Source organism: Pinus tabuliformis, chromosome 5_1 (assembly GCF_031772625.1).
Source record: "Pinus tabuliformis cultivar Carrire ecotype Pingquan chromosome 5_1, CPIR1, whole genome shotgun sequence".
Lineage (NCBI taxonomy): Eukaryota > Viridiplantae > Streptophyta > Pinopsida > Pinales > Pinaceae > Pinus > Pinus tabuliformis.
The window spans coordinates 399835650-399844476 of record NC_142305.1 but is presented as its reverse complement, the minus strand read 5'-3'; positions in this window follow the sequence as shown (position 1 = coordinate 399844476).

Genomic DNA, 8827 nt, shown 5'->3' with positions numbered 1-8827 from the left:
ACTTGGTGAAGTAAATTGATGCATGCAATTCATCAATGATAGGAATGGGAAACTTATCTTTAATAGTGAGCTTGTTGAGCTCCCTATAATCTGGACACATGCGCCATGATCCATCCTTCTTGTGCACCAATACTACTGGAGCAGAGAAAGAACTCTGAATAGGTTGAATTATACTAACCTCTAGCATTTCTGCAACCATATGTTCAATTTCACTCTTTTGGGCATAGGGATATCTGTACGGCTCAATGTTTGGCGGAACACTTCCTGGAATCAGATAAATAGCATGATCATGATCATAAATAGGTGGGAGACCTTTGGGAGTCTCAAATACCTTGGAATGATTGTCCAAGACATTTTGGAGATCTGGAGAAATAGATGATTTCGATGTGGAAACATCTAGCGAACATAATTGTGCAATTACACCTCTTTGTTCCTTTTTTAGAAGCTTTTTCATACCATTAGAGCTGATTATCTTTCCCGGTTTCCCTGCAATACCCCTTAATTCAACTTCCTTTCCTTCCATATAAAATTTCATGAAAAGTTCTTGAAAATTAAAAGCTATTGTAGCCATTGGACTCCTAGTACAACATCAGCACCTTCCATTGGAACGGAAAGCATTAGGCTAGTCAATACATATTCTCCCATGGATAGCTTGATATTATGGCACTTTCCAAGAAATTTATTGTTCCTCCATTTGCAACCATCACTTGACACTCTGGTGCTGGATATAGGAAGCAATTCAATTCTTTTGCTACCTTACAATGAATAAAAGTGTGTGTACTTCCTGAATCAATCAACACTATTACCATTTTCTTCTTGATTTGTCCTTCTATCTTGATGGTTTGAGGAGTGGTAATTCCAGCCAATGCATTTCAAGATATAGTCAGATTCATTTATTCTTTATCTAGGCTTTGTTCCTAGAGTATATCCTCTTCTTTTGACCTTTCTTGCTCCTTTTCTTCTTCCTCTTCACAATCTATGTAGAATAATTTCTTCTCAGCACACTTATGACCTTTAGTGTATTTGCTATCACAACTGTAACAAAGCCCTTTTGCTCTTTTTTCTTCCAATTGTTGTGGTGTCAACCTTATAGGTTGTGGAAGACTAGGGGCAACAACACTTCCATCTTTATAGTTGTGAGTGGTATGCTTCTTGGTTGCCATAATTTTGCTTTCCATTTTTCTTGCTAACCTGAATGCCTTCTCTAATGAATCTGGTTCCCAAAGGCGAACATCATGTTGGATATTATCCTTTAAAGTCCCTATGAACACATCAATCCTATGCTCCTTTGGAATATTTTTTACCCTTATGTTCAATTTTTGGAACTCCTCAATGTGCTCCATTATTGAACCCTTTTGTTTGAGACATATCAATTGGCTAAAAAAAGTGTTGTTTTTTGTATCCTCATAATGTGCTGTCAATTCTTTCGTAAAAATTTCCCAAGTGATAATTTGTTTATGAGAGCAAAGCCATTAATACCATACAAACTGATTTGGTTCCAAATATAAAGTTTCAATACCTACCTTTTGTGTGTTTTGCACATTATTGAGATCGAAAAATTGCTCCATCTGTAATATCCATGTTGCGGGATCCTTGCCATCAAACTTCCTCATATTGATTTTTGGAATATGGTGGGTCTTCAATCCAACATTAGAGTCTATGAAATCATGATTAACATTTCTTTTGTTCACATCATGAGTTTCCTTTACTACCCTTTCACCATTAGTAAGTATTTCTTGTAGAAAATTTGTCAAATCTGTCTTCAAATCTGCCATGCCTGTCTTCAAATTTGTGTTCAAATCTATCTTCAAATTGTCCATCTTAGCTTCCATGCCATTCATCTTAGCTTCCATGCCATTTATCTTAGCTTCTGTTAGCTTTTGTGAGAGTGACATTTGTTGCACTTGGTCTTGTAATTTTGATATATCATGTAGCATTTCTTCCTCTTCTTCATGAAGCATGCTAGAGATTTCAGGTTGCTTACTAGGTGTTTGCATTTTCTTTCCTCGGGGCATTAGTTACCGATAATAATGCTCTACTATTCCCTTTGAATTCCTTCAAAATAATTTTTCAAACCAAACTTAAGCAAGAATTTAAAAAAATCTACACACCTTTTTTCACTTTGTAGGAGCTTGATATTGCCTCTGATGTATCTTTGTAATTTTGGATCATCAAGTTTTTAAATTGAGATCTACAGTAGCCCTCTGTGTCCTCTTTCCAATGCCACCAGTCTGATCCAAATTGGATTCTCCAAGGAAGAGTTATGCCAAATCTCCCACAGTGACCTGATTATAGACTAGTTCAGTAGAGCAAACTTGTACGGTGTGCCACGTGTCCCTGTTTCGACCTTTGGCTTTGAAAAATATACATAAGAAACTATAGTCCATCCTCTTCCTGTACCTTCTTACAAAATTTCAATCTGATGCTCAGAGAGAAAGTTATGACGATTTTCCCCAAGTCACATGTTTGGAATGTAATTCAGGAGTCTGCAAAAAGACCAACTTCCTCAGATCATATATTCGCAAATATAGATCAAAAAGCTTTGAAATTCGAACCCGAGGTTCAGTACGATTTCATATCAAATGGGTTTTTTTTTCCTTCTGAAACGTCACAGAAAAAATTTTATAGTGAAAATACCACGATGACCTATTTAGAGCAGCGAAACCCTAGAATCCAAAAGCTCTGATACCAAATGTTATGAAACTAGCTCACAAAAAGATAGAAAAGATAGATCAACACCTTAGAATTCAGCCTCTTTGAGGGGGAAACCTCCTTTACATTACACAAATGAATGATTCCTTGATGATTCAAATGACAAAACCTCCTTTCTATATAGGAGTCTAAGGAGTCACAATATAACCCAGCCGACCTAACAATAATAATATAAAGGCACAAAAATAACAATAGAGGGATTCTATGGGGCACAGTAATAACAATATGGGGACAATAAGGGCACAATAATTTTAATAAGGGATACAACTACAATAATAATGGGGTAATCACTAGTATTATAGGGACCTAACAGTCCTAAATACTTCTTGGAACAAAGATTATCTTTAGAAGAGAAGAAAAAATGGGTCACAAAGATGTTGGGTTATGACTTTAGAATCATCTATAAAAAAAGGAAGAAAAATTTTATTGCAGATGCTCTCTCGAGACAAGATGAGGACGTGGAGGCATTTCTTTGTTCCATTTTTATTATCCAACCTGATTGGATAACTGAAACAAGGGATGAGTGGAAGAATGATGAATAGGTGTGGACACTCATTCAAAAGTTGCAGAAAGATCCTAGTGCATCTGATACATTTATCTGGAAAAATGATTCACTATGGTACAAAGATCCCTTATATCTATGTAAGAACTCCCAACTCAAATAAAGGGTTTTTTGGAATTTCACACCTCTCCTAAATAAAGACAAGATAATTAAATAAAGACAAGACAATTAAGACCCCACTTATTTACAACCATTATCCATTCTAAGTCAGTGTTGGGAGGAGGTCCCAAAGGATTTGATCACATGTCTACCCAAGTCTAAAGGAAAGAGTGTCATCATGGTGGTAGTTGATAGACTTACCAAGTATGCACACTTTTTTGCACTATCGCATCCTTTCAAAGCCATTACAGTCACTAGTGCACTTGTGGAAATAGTTCAAAAGCTACATGGAAACCCAAAGATTATGGTAAGTGATAGAGAACCCAATTTCACTGGAAAATTTTGGACATAAATATTTTCTTTTCTTGGTACTCAATTGGCTCATAGATCATTTTATCTTCCTCAATCTTATCGGAAAATGCAAATAGTGAAAAAATATTTGGAAGGATATTTTTTTTGTTTTGTATCTGATCAACAAACACAATGGGTTAAGCGGTTACCTCTGGAATAATGGTGGTATAACACTTCCCCCCATACCGCAGCAAACTAAACCCATGTATGGCGCTTTATGGATATCATCCACCATCCATCACATCATCTCTGAGAGATAATTATAGGTTTCAAGTAGTGGAAGATCACATCAAGCATCAAAAACAAGTTCTCCAACTCTTAAACGATAACCTAAATCTTCCACAAAATCGAATCAAACAACAATTAGATCAGCATCACAGTGAAATAATTTTTAACATGGGTGACTGGATATTTTTATGGCTACAACCATACAAAAAAATGTCCCTCAAGCAAGCTAAAAAGGATAATAAATTATCACCCAAGTATCATGGTCCTTAAAAGGTATTCCAAAATATTTATACTATGGCATACAAATTGGAGTTACATGCATCTTCACAAGTATGCCCAGTTTTCCATGTTTCATGCTTAATGAAGGTTATAGGTGACAAGATCCCAGTTCAGACTATATTGCCATAATTTGATGAAGGAAGGAAAAATCATATTGGAACCTGAAGCAATCATGGAAACAATTATCAAACAGTTATGGAATCAATCAATTTCAAATTATCTCATTAAGTGGAAGAACTTACCTACTGAAGATTCCACATGGGAGGATGGGTACTTCATACAAAAGCAACCAGAACTACTCTAATGTTGAGGACAACACTTTTTTGAAGGAGAGGGGCATGTTAGGTCCCTATAATACTATTGTATCCCCTATATTGTTATTTTTTCCCCATAGAAGCCCACTACCATTATTGTTGTGCCCTTACATTATTATTGTTATGTATACCCTAATTATTTTGACCCTTTAGACTCCTTTATATACCAAGGAGGTCTTTTCATTTGAATCATCCAAGAATGATTCATTTACATGATATAAAAGGAGGCTGCCCCCTGAAAGTGGATTATTAGCATTTCGTTGATCTGTCTTGTCTTATGTTTCTATGTTATTTTGATATGGATACATAACTACCCTTAATACATAAACAATTAAAGAAATTGTTGGATGCAAGAATTATTTTTAAAGTCAGGCACTCCTCTTGTATCCCTAACCTAGTTCCATTCTTGGTCAACTTTATTACAAAGGTGTTGTCAATCATGAGTGGAGTTGAATGTACTTGTTTTACCTACAAATCTTCCAAAATTTTCCCGAGCCACAATTTATTTTGTTGCCTTAGCTGCTGCCACATATTCCACCTCGTTTATGGAATCTGTTGGAACTGATTGTTTGCGTGATCTCTAGGAGACGGCTTCTGATCCAAGACTCATAGCATAACCTAAAGTAGATACCCCATTTTCTTTGTCTCCATGGAAGTTTGAATCAGAGTATCCGATCAAGTTGAAGTCACCCACCTGTGTATACTTGAGTCCAAAGTCTCAGGTTCTCTTCAAGTACTTTAGAACTCTTTCTGTAGTTGACCAATGTCCCTCACAAGGATTTTGCATAAACCTGGACAGGATTCAAACAGCAAATGAAATATTTGGTCTGGTAGTAGCCAGGTAGTTGAGACTTCCTACAAGATGTCTATACCTATTTGCACCCTCAAATTCTTTTCCTTCAATGGATGTCAGCTTTAAGTTCTGTTCCATTGGAGTAGTCAAAGTATTGCACGCAACCATGCCAAACATGTTTAACAGATCTCCAATGTACTTATTTTGAGAGAGGAATATATACTTCAGATGTTGAGTTACTTCAATACCAAGATAGAAGTGAACATATCCCAAGTCAGTCATTTCAAAACCTTTCCTTAATTCCTTCTTTATGGATGCAATTTAGCTCTCATTGTTCCTTATCATCAAAAGATCACCTACATATACCACAAGATATACAACTATTTTTCCAACTTACCATGCTCAGTTAACTTTTCATACCAGGCTCGTGGTGCTTGCTTGAGGCCATACAAGGATTTCACAAGTTTGAATACTTTATGTTCTTGTCCCTTCACAACAAATCCTTCTGGCTGGGACATAAAAACATTTTCTTTCAAATATCCATTTAAGAAAGCAGTTTTTACATCCATTTGATGGACTTTCCAACCATTCTGAGCTACCAAGGAAAAGAGTGTCCAGATGGTAGCCCATTTTTCTATGGGGAAAAAGTATCCTCATAATCGACCCCTTCCTTCTGTGAAAAACCTTTTGCCACAAGCTTGTCTTAGTGCTTGTCAAGTGAGCCATTAGCGTTATACTTGTTCTTGTATACCCACTTGCAGCCAATTGGTTTGGTTCATAATGGAGGATAAACCAACTTCCAAGTGTCATTCTTTATCAAGGCATCATACGCCTTTTTCATCACTTCTTTCCATTCATCATGAGAAGCGACTTCTTTGAAGGAAGTTGGTTCAAAATATGTAGAAAAATTCAAGTCAAAATCATAAGAAACATCCATAACAATAGGTGAGTTAGAATCATCTACATCGCCTCCATTTTTCCTGGTTGAATTTCTTGTTCTTGTCTTTCCAACCTCATGGGGATGAACACTTTCAAGTGTCTTTGTCAGCCATTTTGGGGGACCTTTCTGAGATGGTCCAGGATGCTCAGTTGACTGAGTTGGGACTGAATCAAGATTGAGTCTCCCAATTTTTTCAATCACATCACTCAAATTATCACCAGTGGTTGGAGCTTCATGTGGGGGAGAGAGTGCTTCAGAAGAAGAGTCCACAGATTGATCCAGTATAGGAATCCCCACTTCAAGATGTGGAATATGATTATCGAATTCTTGAAATGATTTTGCATGTTCGAATATATCCAAGAGATCAAGATGTTGTTGAACAACATTGTCATCGTTGGAAGATTCAAGAAAGACTACATCTCTACAACAATATTCTTATTAACTTCATCATAGAGATGGTGTGCCTTGGAGGTATTTGAATACCCCAAGAAGATACACTTATGACTCCTTGCACCAATTTTGTTTCTTTGTACCTTTGGTATTAAGGCATAACAGGGGGAACCAAAGACCCTAAGATGATATACCGAAGGAATGTGGCCATACCACATTTCATAAGGAGTCTTGTTTCTAATAGCATTAGATGGACATATATTCTTTACATATATAGCGCATAGAACTGCATCAGCCCAAAACATTAGTTTTATATTGTTGAAAAACATCTTGGAACATACCATATTTAAGATTGTCCTATTCATTATTTCAGCTACTCTGTTTTGTTGGGGATTATAGGCACAGTTGTTTGATGTTTGATCCCGTGCTATTGAAGATATTTTTCAAATTCATTTGAAGTGTATTCATTTCCATTATCAATGTGAATAGAGCCAATATGAGATTGTGCATCATTTTCAATGCATGTATGAAAGTTCTTGAATGTTTGAAAAGCATCAGATTTTTTCTTCAATAAATAAACTCCACACATTCTGGTGTAGTCATCAATAAATGTCATCATATATTTATTTCCATTTGCAGAAGGAACAGGCATTGGACCGCATAAATCTGAATGAATGAGTTCAAGTTTTCTATGTGCTCTAGAATCTGAATCATGAAAAGGATGTTTGCTATTCTTTCCTAGAATACAAGAATCACATTTCTTAAGTTTCCTAGGAATTGTAGGAAAACCAGTAACACCATTTTTCTTCAACAAGCGAAGGTTGTCATAGTTCAAGTGTCCAAATCTAGCATGCCATAATAGACTTGATGGAAATGTACCTTCATCATAATGAGAATTGTATGAGAGATTTGTGTATGAGCAAATGTACCTTGCAGATTCAGAAGTCTTTCTTCTTCTATCCTCGTCATGACAAGTGAGTGATCTGATTATTTTCTCACCTCAACCTTGCCATCAAACATATGAATGGAGTGTCCTTGCTAGCAGATGTGGACCAAGGATAGCAAATTTCTCCTCAGTTGTGGGACATATAAAACATCATGCAGAAGAAATTCTGGAAGCCCAAGCAATTTGACTCTGACTATGCCAAGCCCTGATGGCTTGAGTTTTGATTTGTCTACAAAGTCTACTGCTCCATCAACATTGTCAGTAAATTCTTCAAAAAAATCTCTTCTAAAATTCATTTGGCAAGTTTCTCCTGAATCAAGCAACCAATCACTTTTCCAAGAAGCAAGTGAAGCATTAAAAAAGTCTTCATTTACTCCAATATTACAATGTGCCACAACATAGTGAGAGGATTCAGGTGATTTAGCTTTTTCTTTGTCATTTTTTTTACCTTTGGCTTGATTTATTTCCTGCTCAATTTTGTCCCAAGGCAACTTGCATATGGATGCATCATGTCATCCATCTCTATTGCAACGTATGCAATGAAGATCAGATTTTTCTCCTTGAGAGTGTCTGCCCCCCCTGCCTCTGAAATTTCTTCTTACTCTTCCTCTTCGACCACCTCTTCCTTTAGAAGAATATTGAGCATGATTCTTCTCTTTATGTGCAATACATGTATCTTCTTTAGAAGACTGAGGATTTGTCTTCTTCCCAAAATCTTTCTCTCTCTCAACAAATTTCTTCACAAGGGCATCATAGGTAATTTCTTTGAGGTTTCCATTCGCTTGCAATGACTAAAGATAATTTGAATAAGTGGGATAAAGTTCCTTTACAAAAGCTACCAAAGGAATGTCTAGTTCAACATTAGTGATTTTGATATCATGCACAATAGATCTCACTTTTGATGCTAGAGCAAGAGGATCATCATTTTGTAATTCAAGACTAAACAATTTAATCATCAATTGGACAACTTCAAGTTCAGAGTGTGTCATAGAGTTCCTTAAACTTATGTAAGGCTTCAAAATCATTTGAAAATGGTGAAATATGGTGACTCACCTCTTCATTTACGGATGTTGCAATCAAGGCATAGGCCTTGTTGTTCTTGTTTTCCGAAATGGATAACTCCTTATCTGAAGTGGGCTTTTTAGGTGCATTGTCTCCTACACCTTCACAAACTCCTTTCCACAACTCGTTGAAAATGATAGTGTGCTTTATC